Raw genomic sequence first — 13,954 nt, 5'->3', positions numbered from 1 at the left:
TCGAGACAGAGTTTCTCTGTGGCTTTGGAGGCTGTCCTGGAACTCACTTGGTAGACCAGGCTGGCCTCAAACTCACAGAGATCCGCCTACCTCTGCCTCCCGAGTGCTGGGATTAAAGGCGTGCACCACCAACGCCCGGCGAGATGGGACAATTTAAGAAAAACTAAGCAGAAACAAGCCAGGCTAAGGCTGGGCACTTGTAAGTAATAATTCATCTCCTTGTGTATTTACCTGGGAGCTGGGTGTCGGGCCCCCTGAAAGAGTAAAGAGCAAGGAGCCAAAAGAGAAAAGACTAGAAAACAACCAACAACACGCCCTGGTCCTCCGCTCGGTACAGCCAGGACCCCCCCCCCCAACGGTGTGGTGCTCCAGGGTTGAAACACCTCTGTGGGTGGGACCTGAACTCGCCGGGCTCTGTGTAACCTCACTTCATCACTGGTGTTTTACCAGAAAGGGAGCTCAACACAGCCTACATTCTTTAATTTGGGGGTGGGAAAGGTTCGAGATGGGCTTTCTTTGGGTAGCCATTCTGGCCAGAGGATCTGGAGTTTCCTTGTGTCAGAGGCCTACGTGTCTTTTCTGTAGCCTGTCATGGCTGCTAAAGCAGGGGCTGAGTGAGGGTCTGGTCCCTTTATCTCTAAATTATTAGGAATGAAGCTTTTGAGTTTAGTTTACCCCTTTCAGTATGTGTAAGATAAAGCATATTGCATACTGAGTTTGGTCCTGTCCAAGGTTCCAGGCACCCACAGGGGATCATGGGATGTATCTCCTCCATGTTTGAGATGTTTCTGTATCTTGCCCATTTCTTACGGCATGCTGTTTGTCTGCCTCGTTGGGCTGTAGGGTCTGGTTCTGCTTGACCTATGGCTCCTAAGCACACGTCAAGGGGCAGTTACAGACAAGCTAATTTTCAAAGTGAATGGATAATATATAAAGCTTCTTGAGGGCAAGAGCCTTCCCAACCATAATATTTTTCCAGCTGTGGTTGTCCCTAAGCATGATGGGATTTCTGTGGTCAAGTCTGTCCCTCAGGATGATGGGAGTATTCCGGCTATGGGTTCATCTATGGGGAAACATTGACCATCACCTTAGCCTTTTGCCTGGCAATCCAGCTTCAGCTTGATCCCCAGCTGTCGGCTCTCCAGACCAAACCCTAAGGGATCTCCCCACAGACTTCTCTGCCCTCACAGAGCCCTCACCACCGTCCAGCCCAGACTCAGGGCAAGCCTCACCTCTTTGCAGAACCTTCAGTCACCCAGGTCTACCCTTGACTGGGCAGGGATGCTTCCATCTGGTCCTTAGTTTCCTCTACTGAAACATTGGGGGTTATTTTGTTCACTTTTGACTCACCTCCAGACAGCTGCAGAGAAAATTAAGGCCTTCTGTTTTGTTTTGTTTTGTTTTTTTTGGTTTTTCGAGAGAGGGTTTCTCTGTGGCTTTGGAGGCTGTCCTGGAACTCGCTTGGTAGTCCAGGCTGGTCTCGAACTCACAGAGATCCGCCTGTCTCTGCCTCCCGAGTGCTGGGATTAAAGGCGTGCGCCACCAATGCCCGGCCCAAATTAAGGCCTTCTGAAATGCTGATCTCTCTACGTAACAGTACTGGCTGTCCTGGAACTTGCTTTGTAGACCAGGCTGGCCTCAAACTCACAGAGATCCGCCTGCCTCTGCCTCCCGAATGCTGGGATTAAAGGCGTGCGCCACCACTGCCCAGCCCATAGATGGGTTTTCACAGCATAAAGAGCCTTTAAACTCAGGTCCTGGCCCAGGGTGAACTTGTCAGCTTCCCTTACTAGTATAGCAGACTAGGACATGTTACGGAATATTTGATCGAACTGTGACAGCCCAAGACTGTGTTAATAAAGTTAACCTTGAATCAGAGGTTGGAGCCAGTGATAACTGACTGGAATTAGTCATAGAGAAGACAAGAATATGGATAGAGAAGACACACAGGAAGGAGTAGGGAGGGACTTGAAGATTTCGAGCTGGGAAGTGTGGAGAGAAGGTCAGCAGGTGGTCCCTCCATCGCTTCTCTGATCAATCATGCTTTCACCGTGATATTTGACTCCCGAGTCTTTACTGGTAATAAGAACAGCTTTGATAGACACATCAAAGGCATGCAGACGGGGTGGCCAACTGGAGGCCACTGGGTCCAGATATTTGGATAAATATGCGACACCCACCAGGGTCCCAGGCTCTGAGTCTTATGGATGAAGAGGTGGAGTGGTTTAAAGAAGTCTGTGTCGCTGGGCGGTGGTGGCACACGCCTTTAATCCCAGCACTCGGGAGGCAGAGGCAGGCGGATCTCTGTGAGTTCGAGGCCGGGCTGGACCAACAGCCTCCAAGACAATACAGAGAAACCCTGTCTCGTAAAACCAAAACAAAAAGATGTCTGTGTGGAAGCTGTCTCAGTTCACTTTAAAGGCTGGTCTTCTGCAGTGGCAGAATAGAGGGGCTGGGCTATTGTAGCCAACTCAGAAATCCAGAGCTGCAATACCCCACCCCCACCCCACAGGAATGTCCTTACCTGCTTCTCTGCCTGAGGAATGGGGATCTGAAGGGTGGTCTCCTCTCCTGCAACACTGTGAGGATTGATGATCCATTGATTGATTGATTACGTTGAATGATCTTTATCCCAGACAGGAGACTTCTATTTGGCAGAACTGAGCCTTTTTCTCAGAGACAAGACACCTCATCTATGCCTGCCACAGCTGGAGCAAGTCTTTTGTGTCTTTCAAACAGGTGGCAGTGGCAGTGGCAGCAGCTGCCAAAAGATCATCTACATACTGGAGCAGAACTGTTACAGTGCTGAGTACACCCTGAGTCCTGTTATGTCTTTGGTAATGCCTCCCCAAAGAGTGTGGGGGAATTTTGAGCCCTTGGGGTAGCCATATCAAGATTAGCTGGCTAGTGTAAGCATTGCAGCAGCTTGGATGGATGGGGATTCTGGCACTCGAGAGCCAAAGAATACTGTGTGTTACAGCTCAGATGAAAAAGCATTCTGGACGTGCACTGGTGGTGCATGCCTTTAATCCCAGCACTCTCAAGGTAGAGGCAGGCAGATCTCTGTGAGTTCAAGGCCAGCCTGGTCTACAGAACGAGTTTCAGGACAGCTTCCAAAACAATACAGAGAAACCCTGTCTCAAAAACAACAACAACAAAAACCAAAACCAAAACCAAACAAAATATTCTGGAACTTCGGAGCCAAAGAATACCACAGGTCACAGAAATCATAGCAGCTTACAGCCCTACTCCAGGGAAAGGCTTCCCTAGTGCACCAGCTCTGCTCCGGCAGGGCAGGGCCTTCCCCAGAGAAGTTGTTACAGTTCAGCTCAGATCCCCCAGAGTGTAACAACTCCACTTCACTAGGGGTAGGTTTCCCAGGCAAAAGTGTCACAGTCCTACTCAACTGGCTTAGTTCTACTCTGACTCTGGCAAAAAGTTGTTACTTCTCTCTTCCATTCCATACTGGCAAAGGAAGGTCTCACCCAAACCTCATTCAAGAGCTTTATTGGGAAAGAAGAATCCAGGAGAGTGGCTGCCCTCTGCCAGGGTGGCAGAGGACAGCGGGACAGTCACAAACTGAACAGACAGGGTTTATATAGGGCTTCTTAGGGGGGAGTTTTTCCAGGGAGATTTCCAGGGTGGGGAATGGTCAGATTTCAATCCCTGAGCTCAGAAAGGCTAGATCTCCTGCTCAGGGATTGGTTGGTTTTCTTCTCAGGTTCAGGGTCAGATTTGGCTCTAATTTCAGGGTCAGAGTGCATTTCTTTGGTTCTGGTTGCAGGGACAAAGTGTGTTTCTTTGGCTCTGCTCAGGGTGTGTTTCTTTGGCTGGTCCCTTTTCCCTACACTCTTCCCTGCAAAGCCCGCTAGCCTTTAGAGGTTTGTTGTTGTTGTTTTGTTTTGTTTTTGTTTTCTTTGAATGTCTGGGGCTGACTGAGTGACAAAAGCTAAATTTAATGCTCTAGCGTTTTTCTGGAGTCAGTGGATCAAAGAGATATAAATCCTGGTAGCTTCTTGTAATTGTGAGAAACGCTCCAGGAGACTCTTCTGGGCCCTGAGGGACCCCAATAGTCTTCGATTTGCGGAGTTTTGAGCTGCACCCGAACTCTAGTCATAAGGTACCGGTGAAGTGTCCAGGGCCTGGGAACCTTTGTAAGTATTGCGGTTCCAATCACGGTGATTGAATGTGAAAACGACTTCAAAAGTAGCTTTTCAGCTGAGGCAAAAAAAAAAAAAAAAAAAAAAGTCTTTATTGCCTCTGCCCCCACAATGTTCTTTCCTCTGAAGAGAAGAGTCGGGCGGGGAGTTGCTAGCAATCATCCCAGGGTTTAGGACGGATTGAAGGAGGGCATTTAGGTTTTGGGGCTGGGTGTGGGGGGTGGGGGGTGGGGTGCCTGCATCCTCCAGTTGTACAAATCTGAAGTAGATGGGCAAGAGTGCCGCCTCCCTCTAAGACCTTGCCCCCCCATGTGGAGGTGGAGCATCTTGTGACACAAAAACAGAGGCATGGCTGAGTCCAGGCATGGCTGGCTGAAGGACGTGTGGGATGTTGGGGAAACTGGCCATATCCACCCATCAGGGGACGTAGAAGTAAGTCACAGACGGGGCGGAAGCAGAGACCCAGAAGGGGAAGTGGGTGAAGTAGGGGTGGCTGCGGGTGCGGAGGTGGATAGAGTGTGGGGGGACCGGATAGAGGGGCCTGTGGTTGCGGGGAGGAGGAAGACTTGAAAGAGGTGGGGAAGACGGGGGAGATGGGCTGCACACGGAGGGAGGAAGCCAAGCAGAAGGTCCTCGGCGTCGGGACAAGCGGCGGGAGGCTGGAGACGGGGCCGCATGTCAGCACCTGGGAGCCCCGTGGTCCGCTCCCGACTGCGAGGAGCCGGGCGTTGCGCCCCCGCCCCCCAGGAGCAGGAGCTCCGCACCGGGATGGAGGGGGGCCGGGGACCACAGCGAGCGCAGGCGGGGACCTGGCTGGTGAAGCAGGCCTGGGCTGGGGGAAGGGCCAGGGGTGTGGCTCCAGGACTTGGAAATTTCCAGTCCTGGAGCTAGGAAGGAGGCATTCCTAGCAGACAAAAAGACTGCTAACAACGACATGCAGAGAGTGCCACCTACTGGCCGACTCTGGAAAAACCAGCAGAATTTCAGATGAGTCCGCTCCCCTTGATGGGGCGCAGCGATGAGACAAAACGGAAACACAAGCAGCAAAATCAAGAAATCAAATAAACAACTAACTCCCCAGGCCAAACTTGCGCATCAAGCACTTACTCATTCAAGCAAAGCTGAAGCCATTCTCTCTACTGAGAGACAGAACCAGGATACAGGGTCCCCCACTATTGGAGGAGTGGGGAAGGATTTCCAGTCAGAAACTTTCTTCCCAAACCAGGAAGAGGCTCCCCCAAAAAGGACCTCCCTAACCTCAAGCCTATCCCTCTTGGGCCTATCCCCTTATCCAGAAGAAGGCTCCCCTGGGGCTCAGCCCTCTTACCCACAAGGCTCCCGGTCGGGCTCGACCTCCTCCACCAGAACAGCAATCATCCCAGACCTCTCCCGACTGCGCGAGAGAAGAGGGGCCTTGAACATCTCCCCTGCCACCTCTCCCCGGCCAGGAAGGCTGGGCTGGGCTGATGTGGGAAGCTGTCTTTGCGGGGCTGCAGGCGGAGCCAGCTAGGCAGCCCACGGTTGGTACCTGAGAGGGGAGTGTAGACTAAAGGAAGACCCGCTAAAGGAAGAGAGAGACACAGAACAGACGTCAGGAGGGCAGACTCAGTCAATACTGCACGCACCCCAAGTTTATTTTTCACCACTCTTGTATACCTTAACCAAAAGGAGGAACACGGTATGTCATGTATATGGAACAAACAGACTTTTCTTCCTGGTTTCTCCAAGGGATCAGTAACCACACCTCAGCTTCAATTTCTCATTACCTGGCCTTGAGGGTCAGGAGTAACCACACCTCAGACCAGGCCTGTTGTTATTTAGATAAGACACCCAAGGCCAAGATCGAACGTCCTACTGTAGGTCTTATGACTTATGAGGACAGTTTTTGAACTCTCTGCCCTTGAGCCAAGATGGATTGGAGCCATCTTTATGGGTACCGACAGGCTGAAACAAGCCTGCTAGATAGTTGCTGACAATCACGGCGATTAAGTCAATTAAAAGTTCTGAGTCCTTTTTAATAGCCAGACCAAGAGTGGGCTCATCCCTCTGGTGAGATTCTTGGTGCCCAAGCTCAGGGGTCCAGTGTTTTTAAAGACAAAACCACATTTACATCAGCTGGGGCTGGGGAGCACATTAGTGAGGACTCGGAAAGGTCTGGTAACATCTGCTGGTATTGTAAGGCTTGGCAGCACCTTCCAGACACTACAGAGTATGTTTAGAGCGTGATCAAGGTCAGGGACTGTCCTGGAAGCCTCACCAAAGTGAATGTGGCTGGGGGAAGGACGGCTGAACAGTGACCAGGCAGGTCCAAAACGACACTGGAAAAGCATGGATTAACCTAGTCATTTAACAGACTACCCCTTACCACACTTCCGTCAGTGCTGATGGGGGTCTCTATCTGATTCCGGTGGGTCTGGGATAGAAATCACCCTCAGATGGCAGACGTGGGGCTTAAGGGTCCAGGATCCCCTGAGGGAAGCAGCTGAGGACAGTCACATGGTGGGGCTGTGCACAGATTGCCAAGTGTCTCGTCCTGTCACCTTCCTCTGTCTGTCATCTCAAAGAAAAAGCTGCATACGTGACCAAGTAGACCAAAACATGTAGGAAAGGAAGGAGGAAAGAACATGTACATACACATAAATATACACAGGTACAAATATGTACATGCACACACAAAAATGTACACATGTACACACATATAAACATACAAATACACACAAATGTAAACATGTACACAGACATAAACATACATGTACATGTGCATATTTTATGTGTACATGTATATATCTATCTACATGTGCATATGTGAATATGTGTGAACATATATGTGCTTGTATATATTCATATGTGCATGGAATATTTATGTGCATATATGCATGTACATGTGTGTTTTGTGCGTGTTCAAGTGTTTATGTATGTGTACGTGTATAGGTTTATGTATTTGTACATATGTATCTTTATGTATATATGTACACGTGTTTATTTATTGTGCATGTGTGTATGTTTATGTGTGTGTGGTGCTTTGAATAAGAATGACCCCCATAGGCTTATATATTTAAATGCTTCATCACCAGGGAGAGGAAATCTCTGAAAGAATTAGAAGGATCAGGGGGTGTGGCCTTGTTGGAGGAAGTATGTCACTAGAGGTAGGTTTCAAAGGCCCATGCCAGGCCCAGTCAGTCAGTATTCCTGTCCCTCTCTGTCTCTCTGGCTGTCTCTCTCTTCCTGTCTGTCTCTCTTTTTCTGTCTCTCTCTCCTTTCTTTTTCTGTGTGTGTGTGTGTGTGTGTGTGTGTGTGTGTGTGTGTGCGCGCGCGCGCGCGCGTGTCTCAGTCTGTGGTTCAGGATGTAGTTCTCAGCTCCTGCTTCAGTGTTCTGGAGATGTCCCCTGTGTTATTAATTAGTGAATAAGAACTAGCGCGATGGACGGAGCACAAGCCATGGAGAACATATTAATCATAGTTTATTATAGCAAGACCAAAAGCGGGGAGACAGACATGAGAGAGTAAGGTAAGAGAGAAGAGGAGAGATGAGAGAGGGGATGAGAGTGAGGGAAGATGGATAAGAGAGAGTTTAAGGGGGCAGGGTCTGTCCTTTAAAGGGGTCCTTTGCAACTGCATGCAGACTGGTTCTCACAGAACTCTGGGCTGGCCAGAGTGCTGCCTGAGTGCATTCTGCCAGGTAACAGGCAAGCCAGTGTAATGCCGGAACCTTTCATCCCACCTTTATTTATGATTAAAAGAGGTGGGGGTGTTAGACGTGGCAGGTAAGGGAATAAGAACTTTGAGTTCTTAAGACTGCTTCCTGCTGACCTGGGGGCATTGATTATTTTGGGGGGAACCTGAGAAAGCTGTGGTGTTGCCACATCCAGAGTAGCTGGTTTTCCATCACAGTTCTGGCTGTCTGAAACTCTGGAGTCTCTGTAGGTCTGGCAAGATCTTAGCAGAATAGAGGACAAAGTTAGGCTTAAAAATGTTTTTCTCAGGTCCTGGTATATGAGGGGAATGAAGGCTATGATGATAATGGAGTAAGCATCTGAAGCTGTAAGCCATTCCCAATTAAGTTTTTTCTAATGCAAGAGTTGCCTCAGAGCTTGGTGGTGGTGGTGGCACACGCCTTTAATCCCAGCACTTGGGAAGCAGAGGCAGGTGGATCTCTGTGAGTCTGAGGTCAGCCTGGTCTACAGAGTGAGTTCCAGGACAGCCAGGGCTGTTACACAGAGAAACCCTGTCAACAAAAACAAACACAAAATTCAGTTGTCTTGGTCACAGTGTCTCAATAGAAATAGAAAAGTGACAAGACAGTGTACGTGTCTTGCTTACATGTGTATACATGTGACTATTTGAGATGTATACATGTATATTTATGTGTGCACATGTATATATTTGTGTGTGTATATTTGCATGCATGTGTGTATATTTACACCTTTTTAGCTATGTGTACATGTATATATTTACACCTTTTTAACCTGTGTGTACATTCAATGTACACATTGCATGCAAATGTCTTTTTGTGTGTTTGTGTGTATATTCATGTGTGTGCATGTATATATTTGTGTTTGTAATGTTTATGTATGTGTGCAAGTACACATGTGTATAATTATTTGTACATTTATGTGTATGTACATGCAAATAGTTGTGTATGTACATGTGTGCACTTTTGTGTACATGTGTATATTTATGAGGGTACAATTGTATTATATATTTATGTGTGTTCGTGTATACTTGTGTGTACATGCGCATATTTATGTGTACATATGTATGCATATGTCTGCATGTGTATATTTGTGTTTACATGTATATGTTCATTGTTTTTTCGAGACAGAGTTTCTCTGTGTAGCTTTGGAGCCTGTCCTGGAACTTGCTCTGTAGAACAGGCTGTCCTTGAACTCAGATCCCCCTGCCTCTGCCTCCTGAGTGCTGGGATTAAAGGCGTGCACCACCAATGCCCGGGAAGTCTGTGATTTAGTGAATTCTCTAATTCAGATTTCCTGTGACGAGATGGTCACATCCAACTCTACTTGGGAAAAGGGGTAGAGAAGACCACTTCACAGGCCACTTTCCCTTTGGGTTTAAGTTGTTGGCGCACGCCTTTAATCCCAGCACTTGGGAGGCAGAGGCAAGCAAATCTCTGTGAGTTCCAGGCCATCCTGGTCTACAAAGCGAGTTCCAGGAAAGCCTCCAAAACAATACAGAGAAACCCTGTCTCGAAAAAACCAAAAAAAAAAAAAAAAAGTTGTTATTAACTACTAGCGAGAGCAGCTGAGCTCTTCTGACTTCTTGGATAATCTTCCTTCGCTAGGATATTTCTGAGGAGCTGCTTGCTGCCTTAGCGATGGATCAGTCATCAGGACTTTGTCAATATCCTGTCAGCAACTGCTTGGATAGAGCTCTTACCCTAGAGGTCACTCAATAAAGGTAACATGAGTAATTTAAACTCTGGCTTTGTGTCTTCATCGGGGCTTTTCTATGACCTTTTACCGTAAAGATGATTTTTTTAAATTTTTAAAAAGATTTATTTATTACATATACAGTGTTCCGCCTGCATGTATGCTTGTACACCAGAAGAGAGCACCAGATCCCATTACTGATAGTTGTGAGCCACCATGTGGTTGCTGGGAATTGAACTCAGAACCTCTGGAAGAACAGCCAGTGCTCTTAACCTCTGGGCCATCTTTCCAGCCCCCAAAGATGATTTTAATAAACCCCATACTAACATTTTTCTCCTTTGGGTATTTTAAATGTGATACTCCATTGTCATCTCAGAAAAGGGAGTTAATATAAGAGTCTGATGATTCCCAGCACTCGGGAGGCAGAGGCAGGTGGATCTCTGTGAGTTCGAGAGCAGCCTGGACTACCAAGCGAGTTCCAGGATAGCCTCCAAAGCCACAGAGAAACCCTGTCTCGAAAAACCAAAAAAAAAAAAAAAAAAAAAGAGTCTGATGATATTCTGAAGTCCTAAGATTGGTTCCAAGGACCCATACAGAGAAGGGCAGAACCAAACCCGAAAGTCACCTGACCTACACGCGTGTGCTGTGGCACATGGACATGCACACACCCCACACACACAAAAATTAATGCAACAAAAATTTAAGCTTATTTTTAATGGTGTCCTGGGGCTTGTGGTCAACATCTTAATGTCACCTGTAGTGTAAAGCAGTGCACTCTGGACTATTAACTTCCATGCTATGCAATTTTTTTCTTCCTATTTATTCTCTGTCCCTTCCCTAGTGCTTTTATGGTCATACGAACCACATACTTCATGGTATGTACATATCAACATGAATTCACAATTATTACTTTATAGATCTATCAATCAGATGGCTATAAATTAAATATATCCAGACTTTAAGATTTACTTCATTCATGAGACTGCCATGCTGTCTACTGCGTTTAAGAGGCTCCTGCAAGGCTTTTTTAAAAATATTTTTTGAGACAGTTTCTCTGTGTAGCTCTGGCTGTCCTGGAGTTCAAGACCAGCCTGGTCTACAGAGTGAGTTCCAGGACAGCCTCCAAAGCAATACAGAGAAACCCTGTCTCAAAAACAAATAAAGCCAGGCGTTGGTGGCGCACGCCTTTAATCCCAGTACTCGGGAGGCAGAGGGAGGCAGATCACTGTGAGTTCGAGACCAGCCTGGTCTACCGAGCAAGTTCCAGGACAGCCTCCAAAACCACAGAGAAACCCTGTCTCAAAAAACCAAAAAAAAAAAAAAAAAAAAAAGAAAAAAAAAGAAAAAGAAAAACAAATAAAAGAAGAAAGAAGAAAAACATCCCTGTACACTACATGGGTTTAGTCCTTTTGACAGTATTCTTTTTGGGGGTAGGGGGTTTCATATTTTGGCATGAAATACCTGTGTACCAATTATTCTCATTGGTCAGTGCTGAGAGGGAACATTCTGTGGTTTCTATGGCTTTGCCTTCTTACTTGCAGGTGGCCTGTTGTACATAGATACCAATAGTTTTCAGAACTATATCCTGGAGACTACAGGGGAGGCCAAACAGTTCCCAGAAGGCAAGTATCTAGGATACTAGGGGGAGTCAGGAGTTTCTTTGTGTTCAGTTTTGGCCCTAGACTTCAGGAGGCCAGAAGATCTGGAGTTTCCTTGTGTCATGTGCTGTGTCAGAGGCCTGTGTGTCTTTTCTGTACCCTGTCATAGATGCTAAAGCAGGGGTTGAGTGAGGGTCTGGTCCCTTCAATGATAAAGATGTTGAAGATTCTTTCCATCTCAACTTCTACGTCTACTCCCTCACACACTAAGCAGCATGTGGCAGGGGCTCAGACAGTCACTATGCCATACCATGGCCACTGGACGTTAAACAAGAAAAAACTTTGAGTCAGAGATCCAACAGGGCAAGGAGGCTGCAGTAGTTTTCCCAGCACCCTCTGCGCCAGGGTCATACAAAGGGAAGGCACAGATCGGGCTCTTCTGAGCTCTGGCTCACCTTTACAGCAACGGGTCCTCACAAAACTATCACCGAGCATTGGTGGCGCACGCCTTTAAATCCCAGCACTCGGGAGGCAGAGGCACGCGGATCTCTGTGAGTTTGAAACCAGCCTGGTCTACAGAGCGAGTTCCAGGACAGCCTTCAAACAATACAGAGAAACTCTGTCTTGAAAAACAAAAAACAAAACAAAACAAAAAAAACAAACAAAAAAATGTGGCTTAAAGGGGCTAGAGAGATAGTTCAGTGGTTAGGATCACTGGCTACTCTTGCAACAGACCCAGGTTTAGTTCCCAGCACCCACATGGTGGCTCACCTGCTGTAACACAAGTTCCAGGGGCTTTAATGACCTCTGTGAGCACCATGAACACACATGGTGCACAGACATACATGTGGGCACAGTATCCATACATATAAAAATAATGTGGCTTAATAGAAAGAATATGAAGAATCCAATGGTGAAATAAAATAAAAGAAACAGTCATATTGCACCATAGAACAGCAAATGTCAAAATAAGAAATAAATAGATTTAGATAAACAATCTAGTTTATTCTTGTATTATAGCAGAAGTACCTATGGCTATTTTATAAGGTATGTCAGTACCTCATACACAGGATCTAATGGAAGGCATATTTAAAGATGAATTTTGTTTGTCGTTCTCCCAACCCTTTTGTTTGTTTGTTTTTTTGAGACAAGGTTTCTCTGTATTGCTTTGGAGGTTGTCCTGGAACTCTCTGTAGACCAGGCTGGTCTCGAACTCACAGAGATCCGCCTGCCTCTGCCTGCCGAGTGCTGGGATTAAAGGCGTGCGCCACCAACGCCCGGCCTTTTTATTCTTTATACCAGTAATTTCATGTTGAGAACGAAGCAAATGCCTTGCTTGATTACAGCTTCATTTAGTAGCTCTGAGGCCATTCCCCTCTATACTGGCTTCCCTCTTTGTAAATGTGCACTAGTAAGAGTCCATCCAGCTGGGCGTTGGTAGCACACACCTTTAATCCCAGAACTCAGCAGGCAGAGGCAGGTGGATCTCTGTGAGTTCGAGACCAGCCTGGTCTACAAGAGCTAGTTCCAGGACAGCCTCCAAAAGCCTTGGAGAAACCCTGTCTTGAAAAAACGAAAAACAAAAACAAACAAAAAAACAGTCCATCCAGTGGGGTCTCCATGGCATCTGAACAAAAGAACAGATGACAGCCAAGTGGTGGTGACACACACCTTTAATCCCAGCACTGGGGAGGCAGAGGCAGACAGCTCTCTGAGTTTGAGGCCAGCCCTGTCTACACAGAGAAACCCTGTCTCAAAAAACAAAACAAGGGTGGTGGTGGTGAAGGAAGAGGAGGAAGAGGAAGAGGAGGAGGAGGAGCACGCCTTTAATCCCAGGACTCCGGAGACAGAGACAGGCGAATGGATCTCTGTGAGTTCAAGGCCAGCCTGGTCTACAGTGCAGAGTTCCAGGACAGGTTCCAAAGCAATACAGAGAAACCCTAACTCAAAAAACAACAACAACAAAAAAAATTAACTAATATACAATACTAAGATTATCTTGACAGGAACAGATTCTTTTCTAATTAATTTTTTTCCAGCCCAATCATATCCCTTCCCTTTCTCCTCTCCTAGTCCCTCCCCCTCAATCTCTCTTCTTCCTTACTCCCAGTCCTCCGCCTTTCTCTTCAGAAAAGGGCAGGCCTCCCGTGCATATATCAGTCAGTCATGGCATATCAAGTTGCAGCAAGACTAGGCACCTCCTCTCCTATTAAGGCTGGACAAGGCAACCCAGTAGGAGGAAAGACACACAGATTTTTTAAAAATAAATCCTAACAAGCCGGGCGTTGGTGGCGCACGCCTTTAATCCCAGCACTCGGGAGGCAGAGGCAGGTGGATCTCTGTGAGTTCGAGGCCAGCCTGGTCTAAAAAGTGAGTTCCAGGACAGCCTCCAAAGCTACAGAGAAACCCTGTCTCGAAAAGCCAAAAAACAAAAAAAAAACAAAAATAAATCCTAACAATAACCCTAACCTCAGAACCAGACCAGAACCCCTAACCCTCAGCTAACCTTAACACCTTAACCCATCTAGTCCTCCAACCCTAACTCAAACTCTAAACCCTAACACACTAATCCTGTCACCTAACCCTAACCTACCATAACAATAAGTATTGAATACATAGTGCTGGAAAAAGAGAGAAATCAAGAATGACATAGGAGCCGGGCATTAGTGGCGCACGCCTTTAATCCCAGCACTCGGCAGGCAGAGGCAGGCGGATCTCTGTGAGTTCGAGGCCAGCCTGGTCTACAGAGTGAGTTCCAGGACAGCCTCTAAAGCCACAGAGAAAACCTGTCTTGAAAAAACAAAAACAA

The 13,954-nt window shown here is 47.1% G+C and overlaps 1 long non-coding RNA gene across 1 annotated transcript; it reads left to right on the top strand.

The window, feature by feature from the left end:
• The first annotated feature begins 4,459 nt into the window (after positions 1–4,459).
• Positions 4,460–9,594, top strand: LOC121136258. Its single transcript, XR_005873404.1, has 2 exons — positions 4,460–4,592; positions 9,460–9,594. It is a non-coding gene; the product is annotated as an uncharacterized LOC121136258 (long non-coding RNA).
• Positions 9,595–13,954: the final 4,360 nt, after the last annotated feature.

The sequence above is a fragment of the Mesocricetus auratus genome, unplaced genomic scaffold, assembly GCF_017639785.1.
Source record: "Mesocricetus auratus isolate SY011 unplaced genomic scaffold, BCM_Maur_2.0 Super-Scaffold_100055, whole genome shotgun sequence".
Classification (NCBI taxonomy): Eukaryota; Metazoa; Chordata; class Mammalia; order Rodentia; family Cricetidae; genus Mesocricetus; species Mesocricetus auratus.
The sequence above is the reverse complement of the archived record's forward strand: the minus strand, read 5'-3'. Positions and strand labels throughout refer to the sequence as shown.